At 39.7% G+C, this 13736-nt stretch overlaps 1 long non-coding RNA gene across 1 annotated transcript in view; it reads left to right on the top strand.

Moving 5' to 3' along the window:
• The first annotated feature begins 743 nt into the window (after positions 1–743).
• The window catches only part of LOC124068629, a 31100-nt gene continuing 18107 nt past the window's right edge, over positions 744–13736 (top strand). Inside the window, exons 1-2 of the long non-coding RNA XR_006844954.1 lie at positions 744–855; positions 2752–2930. This is a non-coding gene — a long non-coding RNA (uncharacterized LOC124068629). The remainder of the gene's footprint in view (positions 856–2751; positions 2931–13736) is intronic.

The raw sequence follows: 13736 nt of genomic DNA, 5'->3' as shown, positions 1-13736 counted from the left end.
CCCAGTTAATCTAAAGCTACTGTGATAAAATAGAACAATTCAAGCTTTTTTTTAAACAGACTAAGTGCTAAGTGGCACTTTAATGGCTCTAAAGCTGAGTGAAATCTCAACAATTTAAGTAGAATTGATCCGGTGGACTTTTATTGTAGTGTGAGCTGGCTGAATATCCAGTTTAACAAAGACAGCTATTAGCTTTTCAGTGAGTTACAGTTTGATTAGATAAGGTGTTATAAGCACAATGCCCTAAAAACAATGCCTAGCAATGATAAGTATGATATGATAGGCCTGATACCTAAACAGGCAGCTGGTTTTTTAACCAAACCAAAAACGTCTGCAGCAACTGAGCTGATTGTTCACAAGTTTATGTTGTTCTAAATTTGGGCCTAATTCCTAATTTTTCAACAGATCTGTGTCATGGTCAACACTGCTCATTACATCTCCTTTAAAACTCCTTAGTGATCCAGGGCTGTTCAGGGATTTGTGACACTGCCATGGCGTGCCCTTGAAGGCCTCACCACCGACTAAACATGGTGGTATCCTAACAAATTCAACACTCACTCACTCACCTACTCACTCACTTGCTGCTATTTCAGCATGTAAGAATATACAGCTGTCACAGCTAACAGGCAGATAGCCAGGCACTGAGCTGTTGACTGAGGGATCACTAGTGAAATGGGATGTTGCCAATTCTAAAAGGTGCAGAGATAGAGATAAATAGCTGTGGGGCTCCTCAGCTTTACAGAGGAATGTCACCCAGCGAGGAGCCCTCTGATACATGTGGTCAGAAGACGGACCTGCTCCTCTCACGAAGAAGAAGAGGAAAGAAGAAGAAGGATAGCAGCTCCCTGACGACAGGTAAAAGATGCAGCTGACACAAACTGTCACTCCACTCCCAGGGCGCACTGGGACTGGAGATTTGCAGTCTGCCATACTGGCACAGGCTGTGAGCTTGAACAGTAGAAGGAGGATCCCTTCCAAAACCCCTGCAGTGCTGAGATGGGAATTATGTGCGGCTATAATTAAGTAAACTCAGGAAAATATTAATGGCTATCAACATGTTCTTTGCATTGTTAGCAATGTGTCCAAGCAAGGTGCTATGTCATCAGCCAAAGACATGCCAAAAGAGGCCTAACTGCTTTGGAAGACTTTCTACTTTTTTTCTTTTGACTCCTTTGCTGGGTGGGGGTGAGGGTAGAGGGACTGTGGATTGAAACACTTTCATTGTCTATGCTAGACTTGTCATACCACTGTTTGTGAAAACTTAAACTTTACTAACCTTTAAAATAAATTAACTTTAAACAAGATTCATTTCAATGCTCAGTTATATTGTATATGGACAACCTGTGCACAAAGATAACAGGCGAAGCAGTATGTAGCAAGAAATGTATAAAAAGATTATTCCATTTGACATTATTTGGACTACTGCAGGTAGCTCCACTGGTGCATATATGTTAAAGTGCGTCCTGTAAATGATACATTTTGAAATTGTAAATATAATGCCCTGTACAGTGGAGAATAAGCACTGGCTCATGACCAGCCATTGTAGCTCTGGACATTTTAGTATGTGTTTGGCAACAGCTCCATTCTCTCAGCAGGGTACTTAATCAACTGCAGATCCCTCTGAGGGGCAATAGAGTTGTTGATCTAGCTCTCTCAGTCCGCAGAGACCAAAGTCGACATTTGCTTTGGACTCAAGTGACCCTCACAGCACACTTGCAGTGATAATATGACAAGATGCTAAAACATAGACTAAAAATATAACTTCCTTTACTGTCATCATCCTAATCCAGTCAATGGAAAATGCACTAAATGACTGAAGTAGGATTTTCTCAAAACGCTGTCACTGACACTGAGACAGTAACTAGGCAATGTATGACAAAATACCTAAGAATATAAGGGGGGAAAAACAGTGGTACTTTATGTGAGTAATATTGCACTGCCATATATCATTTTGGCAGTTGGTACACAAGAAGTGAATTTTTTACAATGGTGTCAATTTTGAATTAAAAAATTAAGTACTTCCTTTGTGGGACAACAATGCATATCTATGACACACACACACACCAAAAAAAAAAAAAAAAAAAGTCGATATTACATACATTATATATAGCCAGAGGGAATCCAAAGATTAAAGTTTAAACCCTCCAGTTACGATGAGACTTCAAATGCCTAGAGAAATCCTAGAGATACAATGCACACTGATTCCGGTATAAAAAGCTTCTATTTATGGTGGATCTGTCAGAATAAAACATTGTTTTCCCGGATTCAAAGTTTATCTTTAACACGTTACAGAGAAATGTGCTTGGCATATCACAGTCGAATGCAGAAGTGCTGAAGGTTTTCCAGTGTGACTGGATGAATTTGCAGATGGATTCCATAAAAGTCTGCTGTCTACAAACGCAAGGACTGACTGACATGAGACATCACACCTGTGTGTGTGCGCACATATCTGTCTATGGACGCATACACGTGTCCATATGTAATAATAACACAAGTATTTTAAATCCCTCTGTAATGTCCTGCCTAAAAGATATTGATACAATTTATGTCACACAAACACCTTATTTGTAATATTTTGTGTGTCTATACACACACATATATACTAGCACTGTTTATATTACTGTTTTGTGTTGTATTATGGCAGGGACAAATGATCAGTCAAATTGTTAACCTATTTGATGTCATCAGCTAAAATGTCAACAGGCTGTTAAGATGAGGGAATGTGAAATAGGCTCACATTTGTCTCTACAGCTCTAGCCACACAGCGTCAAGTGTCAATCCAGAGTAAACATCTTGGGCAGGTGTACCAAGAGCCAAAAATCCATTGTCAGCTCAGTGGAGGCCGTGTGGCTCTGAGCTGCTGCTCAGCTGTGGAGTCCACAGAGTCTGGAGGAGAAATGGAGGCTGATTCACTCTAATCACAGTGTGCAGTAAGTGCTCAAAGAATAAAATAGTTTTATTGTTGTGTGATGTATGTATCAAACTTAAAATAAGTTTGTTTGTATTTGTTTATTTTGCTTAATGCTGTAAAGTATATTTTGGTATATATTTTGTCTGTGTTTGGTTGACATGTTGTATTTGATATTTGAAAAGGCACAAACTTATAAACACAGTCTGTTGTATAAGAACATTAAACAAATGTGCTCATTAGTTATTAAACAAATATAGTCAGACTTTGTATGTTCATACACAAAGCAAAAATAACTAATAATATGCTTCGACTCATGAAATTTTAATTAAATTATTACATTTATTTTTAATATTACAGCAAAGAACAGAGAAGATGGAGGAGGAAATTTTATCAACAAACATCTCCTTGCCATTTTCTGGAATATTCACATTTCTATTATACAGTATGTACCACAAACTCATTTTTTATGAGTAATATTGATTATAAGCATCGACACACAGTATAATAGTGTAAATGTGACATGATGTGAGTATGAGAACTAAAGTCTTGCCATAACTCCAATTAATCATCAGCACCTTTAAACACAACTGTGTGTTGTTTGAGACAGTACACTAACCGGTCTTACAGCAGAGCGTCTTCCTGACACAACATTTAAAGCTCATGTTTTACATCCTGTAGAAACAAACATAAATATTGTGCATTGCTTTGTACTGACGTCACTTCAGGAACACATCTGTTACAGGGTGTGTGTGTATTTGATATGACATTTTCTTCATTCATTACAGAACATGAGCACTAGCAAACTAGCACCATGTGATGATCCAGTCAGATTTCACGCCTGGATGCCAGTCCTCCATGGTCTTTGTTAAAAGTGAAACTAGAGAATCCAGTGTTTTATAGCAATAAATTGTGAAGTCTGTGGTTTAGAAGTATTTGCCAGTTTAAATGAATAAATCACATTGCCAGTGCCAGACATACAACTATGGAAATATTTGGCTCCTGCTTTGTGAAACAAAATGGCTTCTTCTTTGCCTCACAGTAAATACAGAAAAGAAACCTCAAAACAAAACAGTCGAGAGGATAACCATTGATCCCCATCTAAGCCACGCTCAATCGCGTTTAAACGGGGCGGCTCTTCCTACCAGAGGAACCAGCACAAACCTTTAAGTCGACAGCTAATGCCCGGTTTAGTCCTCCTTCTCTCTCTCTCTCTCTCTCTCTTTCTTTCCCTCCTTAAAACTGCCATGCTTCAACTTAATACGAGACGAGCTCATGCTGGGCGGTTGGGAGGTGCGATCAAGGCCTGACTCCACACACTCAGCATTTGCTTTCCATTTTGTTGTCGCCATTCTTCGCCTCACCCCCTCCAGTTTCTCTTTTGCGAGTCACCCAACCCCGGGACAAAGTGTGTCTGCTCCACCTCCTGATCCGAGGACACCAATGCCAAGACCACCACGCCACACACACACACTCGCACACACACATTCACACACTGGAAGATGACATTTCCTCAACCCCGAGTGCCCCCCTCCCTCATCTCCCCTAATCCAATCAGCAAGGCCTGAGTTTTTCTAATATACTGGTGGTCTCATACTCTGACTTTATCCCTGCAGCTGTGCCGGACTGCTCATTGGCAAGATTAGGGCCTCCTCAGCTCCTCTGATCATGTATTTCAATATGAATGGGACCAATAAGGGGGTGGATTATGGCTTAGTTACTTTGGAAATCCAAGGCCCCCCTTTGATGCCCCCGGGTTTGAACAGCAATGGCAGAACCCTGTTTGGTCGGCATGGCGTGGAGGCAACGCCACCTGGCAGTCAAATGTTTGCTCATATGCGCTCATTAAACAACACCACACTGGCAGTGTGGGTATTGACTGCGGGCCCGATGGCGAGCCTTGGCCACGACCAGATGGCGCCATCCCCAGTATGCCAGGTGGGGTTCGTCGTTGCCACTCGTGAGATGCCTCATGGACGGAGGATGAGGGAGGTGTGGGAGGAAGAGGAGTGTGGACCGAGCATGTTGCCAAGCAGGAGGAAGAAAAACAAACACTTGTTCCAGCTACCTTTGCTGTGACACACACTCAATCTCTTTATCTACCTCGATCAATCTTTTCTTCTCACATACAGTAGACACTTTGTACATGTAAACAAGCTCTTAATGCAGAATTACCAACACTACATTAATCAGAAGAGATCCCTGACGTCCACTCAAAATCACTTGCATGTGTAAGTGCAACTGAATTTCAACACTAGAAATGCATTCACACATCGAAGGGTCCTGAGCGTTGGCCCCACCACAGCACCACCCTTGCAGGGTGGGGTGGGTGTTTAATTAGTTATTGAGGCCTGTGTCGTCTTCCCCACCAGCCCTCCTGCCCTTGCGTCTTGGGGTCCTTTGTGTGTGAAGTGCTAGAGGTGATTAATATTTGTTTTCCCTTCTCTGTGGGAGAGGAAGACCCAGCTGATCCACTGTGACCCCTCTTTAATCCCCTTTGGGTCGAGCCAGTCTTTCTGTTTCCTTCACTCTTCCTTTGGGTTTTTACCTCTGAAGGTGTCTCCCCAATGCTAACATCCATGTCAGACCACGGGATCACATAAAACTATTTAAGTTTAGAACTGAGCCGTGATGACAAGTTTTTTTCCAAGGAACAGTGAGTTTTTATTTGCTGTTTCCTTCCTCGGTGACATGACGCCTGTCAGTATTGCTGTTGAGACAGGTGACGTTGAGTTTGACATTTACATTTACTCAGAAGCGCCAAACAGTCTGGCCTGGGACACTTAGGCTCAACCTGCACATTTCTTGTGAAACAGCTCAGTGTGGTGGGATGTTTATCTTGGAGTTTTCAAATATAAATATCTCAATGTCAGGTGTACATGTCAGATTTTTAAGAACAGAACCCTAAATGATCACTGTGACGGTAACACACTGCTCCCCGGGTAGTTTGGACAGATTGGACAGGTGAAGGAAGTATCCTTCTTACAGAAAATAGGAGGATATCCTGAATGAACTGGGCTGAGATGGCCAGGTTGAGGGGTTTTGGGTTTGGCTTTGTTGAGGCCAGTGGAAAGGGTGCCTTGAAGGATTGAGTGGCTCTCGGGGTCTATTGAGCACTTGATCCTGTTGACAGATATACTGCTCCCTTTGTGACCGCATGGCTGTGATGGAAATAGCAGGTGCAGTACGAGTAGCCAATGGAAAAAAAAAAAAACCTTTCTAGTGTTGTGTTTCAGAGGTTGTAAAAACACAGCTGTTTTCAGCTTTCTGAACCGGCTGCACACTCGGTTTCCAATTCTCTCCAGCTCCTTGTTGCCTTGTTGGCGTATTCACTAAACTCGCAAACACAGTCTTATGGTCTTAGCTCTTTATAAGAGCTTTAGTTTGAGAAAATGCACAGATCAGTATTAACGATCAACACTGTTGGATGAAAGCTCTTAGCAACTGGCTCAAAACCTGCCTCAGAGTAACTGATAGTAATGGGAAACTGCTGGGCTATTTAACACGTAAGCATATTAGCACAGGATGAGAGAGAACAATTCAGTCATAGCTGAGCTGAGAGAATGGCTATTTTATTATAAATTATAGTTTAGAAACAAATGGCATAAAGACTACATGAAAAGCATGTAGAGTAGACAAATAATTGTTACCACTGATACTGTTAATTAATAATTGCTAATAATTAATAATTATTAAAAATATATTAAAAATATAGTCATTATGAGAAAAAATAAGTACAAAAAGTTTTGTAAAATATATATTTAGAAAAAACAAACTCAATTTAACCTAAATTTTATGTTCTTCTTACAGGCATTTGAATGTGCCTGATAACATTATTATTATTTTATAGATATAGTGTATCTATAGATATAGTTTTTCTTTTCCTTCTCCTTTCCAGTTTTTCATTGTAGATGTGAAAATGTATGATTTGTTGCAGCTTTTATGACCAGTATGAGATCAAATACAATCTAAATAAGAAAATTATTATTATTATCATTATAATTTTTATTATTATTCTCATTGACATGTAGCAGTTAGAAACTGTTACTTGTGAAGCGAAGAATTAAAAAAAAGTTTGCCAACTGATCTGGTGTGTGTGTGTGTGTGTGTTACTAAATTGTAATTTGTCGGCTCTGTTTCTCTCAATCCTTTAAGGTTTAAATTCAATTTAATTAAAGTTTAATTAAAATCCCATTGCAGAATCTAGGAAAACTGCTCTCTGCACTCTACATGGGTAGAATATAAACTGATTTTTTTTTTCATTTCGTACGTTGCTGGTTTTCATTCAACAGCACGGTGCCTGACATACTCCAGTCAGCTTTGTGTGGGAGTGTGTTTGGGGGGGAGAAGCAAAGCTTTTAGCTCTCTATGAAGTTGTCTAATGAGCGGAGCCAAGTGTTACAACTCCTCCACAAATTACTTTTCTCTACTGCTTGTGCCCACTCTCTCCACTACCTTTTTGTCCCTATTTTCTTGTCGACACCTCTCTCTCACACACTCTTTGGACAAGCCATCAGCAATTGTACATTTCCAGCAGCAGTCACAAACTTTTGAATTTGTTAACTGTTCTTGAGAAATTTGACAAATTGACTTATTTAAGGAATTAAATAAACCAGAACATGGATTTAAATTAGGTTTAAGTGAGAGTTTAACTTTAAGTGATTCTTAGCAACATACTTCGAAACTCAAATGATAAATTGAAAATTACCTTTGGTCAAAACAAATCAATCTAAAAAAATACACTTAAACACACAAAATCATGAGGCAGATTTTGGCCTAATTTCTGAAATACAACTATCCAAAAATATGTTTTTGGAGATAGATAAAATCCTACAAAGACTGCCTGGGAACAGCATGCTTCAAAATACTTTGTATTATACCTGTATTGATCAGGCTGTTGGAAGATTTATGACAAATGCCACAGTAGAAGAGGCTTAAAATCCTCGATGACTGACTTAAAGCACCACCATACCAGGCAGCTTGAGTGTTATAGAGGTACTAGAGGTATCGATATCTCCCAATTTAAATTAAAGGCCCATGATTCTGCGTGGATTCAGTTTTAGGTCACATAGATGGATGGCTGATTGACAGAACTGAAGTCAGACCCCTCATCTCCAATGCCAGTGTACATTCTGTCACTTTTCATTTTTCCAACATGAAGCAATCGTACCTGCTCATTGCTCCAGGTTTTAACTGATGAATGACACTGCAGTGTGCTGTGCCTCACTATGGGGCCATTTGTGGGGAGATAAGAGAGACTTCCTGGATTAAGGAGGTAGTTGAGGTACATCTCCAGAGAGCCTGTTTGTTTGGGTAAGACAGCTCCTTCATTACTGCAAAACTGTGGGAGGCTGGGAAGCCAACCTGTCTCTGAGATAGTGCGGGCCTGCTGCCAAAATGTACTTAACCAGGCTGAAAATGCAACCCACTTCCCCTTCATGCCTCTAATATATGATCATGAATTGTGCATCAAGCATAATGTACTGTTTGAGGCGTTTATATTGAGCAGAAGCTGAAATACTGACTTTAAAACATCTCACATGGTGTGAAACTGCACACTCTTTATGTTTTTTAAAAGTAGTTTTGCTTTGTGGGTGGCCCAGCATGACTTGGCAAGTGAATGAGTCTCTGCATTAAAATGAATGAGCTCTTGATACCAGTATCACTTTGAAAAACACAAACTGACCATCACGTTTTCATCCAAGCATACAGAATTACACATTCACGGTGGCTTACACATTCATCTCGGGCAGAAAAATAAGAAATGGAGAAAATGTGGAAGAAAACACTGAGCTTTGCTGTGTTTGAACAGCACATTCATGGCCAATTTGGATATTATAGCCAAAATGAGTCATTTATCATTTATTCAGTGACTGATTTTGTATTGTTTTCATTGACAAATGCTTTCATCCCATATTTCAGCATCACTCTGCTCAACAACAGCACAGCTGCACACTAAATGAGCTCCAACACAATGAATTAGTAGTTATTAGATATTATTATAGAATTTTTATCAGTTTTCATTAATTGTGTATGAAATAGGGATTTGATTCCAGTCACACCCTCCTCTCCTCTTGTCTTTCTTTTTTTCTTTCTTCTCCTCTTGTTTTCCTGTTCTCCTTTTTTTTGTTTTTACTGTCCAATAAAGTCTAAATGCCAAATGCAAAAGTCTACATAAACGCTAGGATAAAAAGTTGGCGAAAGCAGTAAATTGTCACCATCAGAAAGCTGAAATTAGCAACAATTTGCCATTTTTCTTTATAAATGACTTATAATTCATTGATTGTCACAGTTCTTGTAACTACAAATATGTTAACAGATTAATTAATCTGCTAACATGTTTCAGCACTACACTCTTCTATTTTTGGACTTTTTTTTTTTTTTTTTTAATTTCACCATTTCACCAATTTCGCCATTTTGGAAGACAGAACATTTGAAACTGCTGTCACAAAAATGAGATTAAAACAAATGATTTGTTAATTTGGTAAAACTATAAACATGTAATTTCTTAGCAGGATTAGCAAGATGGGGCAACTTCATTTAGTTAATGCTGATCAGTAAATTAACAAGTGAATATCAAGCTCATATCTGAGTCTAACAGGCATTAGTTGCACACACATGTATAGTGATATGTTTAATGCTGGTGTGTTGTAGTGCTGTGTGGGGCCTCTCATTGCCCCAGTGGCAGTGAAGGGGGAATTAGATGTAGTGTTGTCTGAGTCCCTGTTAATCCTCAGCTGATTAGTGGAATTCTCATCAGAGCTCCTTCAGAGACAGTAAGAAAGAAGGACTGTGGCAGAGAGAGAAAGGAGGAGAAGAAGACTGGGGGGAAAAGCGCTGGGAGAAACAACCAGAAAGCAGAGTTGAGGAACCCCTGACCCCCACCCAACCACCTTCCTTTCCTCCATAGTTTCCGCTCACCAGTTGCCCCCTGCCAAGGACCACAGGCCAACATCTCCTCCAGCCAATAAGGTCTCAGGCCCTCAGGTCACCTGGCACGCCAGACTAATCCTGAATCCGCCTTGTAGATTAACACTTTCCCACTCGCAGCCACTCTAGCCCAAGCCCCAGCAAATCCCGAGGTAAATGTCGGAGTTTCCGGTAAGTGGGTGAGCATGGCGTTGTGCAGTGGATTAAGGAGAATAGGATAATATTTACAAGTCCATTGCCAGCAGTGATAAGGCTGAGGATAAACAGTAAAGGTCCCTCTTTATCCTTTTTTTTCTCTCTTCCGTCAAGGCAAATGGTTAAATCTCCGAATCCCTGTGTTTAGTCTCTGACATTCATGTGCGAAATTAGTCAGCTGTGAATTAGTTCATGTCACTCAACGAGCCTTATTCAAGCTCAAATGAATAAACAATTATTTATGTTTTAGGATATTTTAATTAGAGTAATATTGATAAAATGAGGTGTAAATGGACATCTGGAGCGCACTTGGGTGTGGGTTCCAAACCAATTTGGGAATCAGCTTTATGCCAAGAGTAGAAATTGTCATAGGGACTGAAACATGGATCTTGCAGACAGAAAAAGGGCCCTGGAACAAACTGCACCATCATGGAATAACTTTAGAAGTGCAAGACCTGCAGGATTGTATGTCTTTATAAACGAGATAAATATACCTCAGATTAATTAGAGTTTAAACCGTGACTCCTTGATGTTGAGGTGAGTCGTGCAAGAGTGAGATGTTTGAAAATTGCAAATAAATTTTTTTTATCTCAAAAATCTTGTCACAATACTACCTGCCACTGACCCATCACTTTTATTTTGTTTTATTATTTTAATATTTTAAACATAACATTTTTTTTTATTATGTGTGAGGGCATGTGGTTGTTCTAAAACTCAAAGAAGTAATGTCTTTTAGTAAATAAGTTATACAGTATATCGACCCCTTTAGTCAATATTAGAATGATGAAGGGTCTCGTGTTGTTGGTGTAATCACGTGATCATTATTAATGTTATTTTATTTTCAGCACATACTTCCATATAGCAACATTACCTATATATTACTACATTTTGTTACATCCATATCATAGGTCTATGTGTAATTATACACACACACATGCACATATGCTTTTGCATGCTTTGGCAGATAAGCTGTAAAGCTGTCCCACTAAACCTCAAAAACACGGATAAGGGAAAATGGGGACTTTATGTAGTTTGAGAGTTTATAACTTTTAAATAGGTTCATACTCTTCAAAACATGCATGTTAGGAAGGGTTGTACAACTGAACAAAACATGATTTGTATGAGTGAATATTTGTTGTAGTATCCTAGCACACTAGCTAAAAAGAATCTTATCTTTTGCTTAACATGCCCTGAATAACAAGAGGTAAACCAGCCAGTACAAGATGGCTAATACCTGAGATATGCCCGTACCTCGCTTATCAACAATATCATCAGACCACAAGATGGACTAGTTTTCTCTCTACTGTAGATGGCACTGTTAACCTTGACTTGCACTTGGTTGGGACTACAGTGTTGAGGAAGTAAAGCGGGATAGAAACTGTGAACGTCTGCTCCTTATTACTACTTTGAGCCCCGGGGAGAAATTAATTAAAGTGGGGAATAATAATAACAATAATAAATAATAACAAAGATTATCTTTGTCATCACAGTTATGCTAACAACAGTAAGGGAGTTTTGAGGGGAGCCAGCAGCCGAAATAAATACCCTCCAGCTTTTATCTTACAGAAAAATGTAGGTGCAGGGATGTTTCTTTTTTTCCTTCTGTGTTTTTCAGAGACGTGGAGTGTTGGTGGTGGTGGGTGGGGGGGGGGATTTGTACGGGGGAGGCTTGGGGTTAGGGCCGGAGTGAAAAGCAAGTGTGTTATTGTAACAGAGCTTATGAGGGAGTCAAGAGGAGGGCAGTGTGTCGATCGCACGCTAGGCTGCATGATTCACAGAAGAGGTCCGAACATGAACTCTTTGGACCCCCCATTTTCCCTCCTCTGCTCCTGAAATCCCCACCTTCAGCTTGCATTATGAGACTAATGCCAGAGTGGTGGCGAATCACCTCACGTCACCTTTCGTGTGAGTGATTTCATCCATCTGGGTCTAATTGGCACCCTAACCTGTGGACAACGTCAAAACAGACAAAAATTACCTCAGTTTATTCTGTTGGTTTCTACTCTGAGGAGGTAGACAAAATATCGTGCTGAACTTTACCTGTAGCAGAAACTAAAACAGATGGAAAAAAAGTGTGGCAAAACTCGCAGCTTGTTAGACCCACACCCCCCAACAGCAGACTGTCATAATCCTGCTATACTGAGAAAGATTTAGGCAGATTTATTACTACTGCTTTTCTAAAAGCTACCAGTAATATCAAAAAGGCTGAAGACTAACTAAAAACTACCACAGAAACACAGTATATATATATATTAAAGTATATTAAGATTTTATTAATAAATCTGTAATGTAATGAGTAAACACTGCCCCAACCCCCCATACTTCACTTCCTATGACATTTTAAAAAATGAATGATGGTCAATTTTAAGTCAAAGTTTTAATTCCTTGAAACTGCAGGATTTCATGTGGCAGCAATTATACATAATTCAGTTGTTAAAGTTGCCTGCAAATGACAAAGAAAGCATTCAATACAATCTAATTACATCAGTATATTAGAAATGTCCAGCAACAGCCACCTCACCCTGCTGCATTATGTGAACTGATGAACCCTTGAGACATGAGGACCCAGCCCCGTCTCGTGACCGGCACTCGAACCTCTTTTCATGTTGTCTGTAAAAAGGGGACGATTGACCTCATGTGCGGCTGGGATATTAGTTTACATCTTCATCATGGCCGCGCCCTCACTGTCGGCTCGTGAATGATTCAAGCCTGTCAAGCACGCCACTGCATCACTTCCTGTGCACTGTGCAATAGCTGCTTGCCAAAACTCTAATAGAAGACAGGTGTTGAGAGGGAAAGAGACAGGCCAAGACTGAAAAATTAAAGATGACTAAAAGGATGGTCGGACATCACAAAAGATTTTTCAAGCTTTCCCTAATATCCAAAATCAAAATAATCTGTCGACTGTGAAGGGTCGGAAAATTGAAAGGATATGGGTTTCTGCTGCTCATCAATAGTTAATTCAATCAAATTGTAATGCAAGTTAGCAAATTTGCCCAAGATATGAATTCCTGATAATTGTGAAAGATAAATGTTCTTTGTCCTCTTCACTTCTCCACAATCCAATTAGGATTCGATGCCTCGAAAATCAGATGACTGTATGCTCTGGAGCAAGATAAAGTTAGCTTAGCTGCTCATTAGCAATTTCCTTGAGCCCTCTTGTAATATTGTCTTACCAAAGTTAGCTTTAGTCTGAATTACTAATCAAATGCACACATCCGGTGTTTGATGAAATTTTTTACCTATTCCCAAAGCATTTCCTCTTCCCGCAAAATTCATTAGTTTCAGCTTGAAAAGGAAAACGTGGGAGTCGTTCGCATATTGAGCTGAGCTACTTTGTCTCATTTTTTCCACTCCTGCTCATTCCTTCCATCTGATAACATCCTCTGTTTTTTCTCCACTAAAGTTTCTTGTGCTCTTTATGGTCCCCTCATTCCTGCGGATGTCTTTGTTTCTTCTGAGGGAAACATCACTAAAAGTCAGAGTGAGGGTAGAAATCACCGTGTTGTCTGTTCTGCAGACAACCACTCTGTTATGAATGGAAAAGGACACCACGTGGAAATAAAGAGTGAACGGCAGACACACACTGCAAAAAACATCCTCTTTAAGAAGTAGGTCATTTTAAAGTGGAACTGAAATTTGGATTCTAACATTAATTTATGAACTAATATTAAGAATAACCTTGTAGCTTTTCTATATTATT

This window comes from Scatophagus argus, chromosome 12 (genome assembly GCF_020382885.2).
Source record: "Scatophagus argus isolate fScaArg1 chromosome 12, fScaArg1.pri, whole genome shotgun sequence".
NCBI lineage: Eukaryota > Metazoa > Chordata > Actinopteri > Scatophagidae > Scatophagus > Scatophagus argus.
Note: the sequence above shows the minus strand (reverse complement) of the source record. Positions and strands in the feature narration are given on the sequence as shown.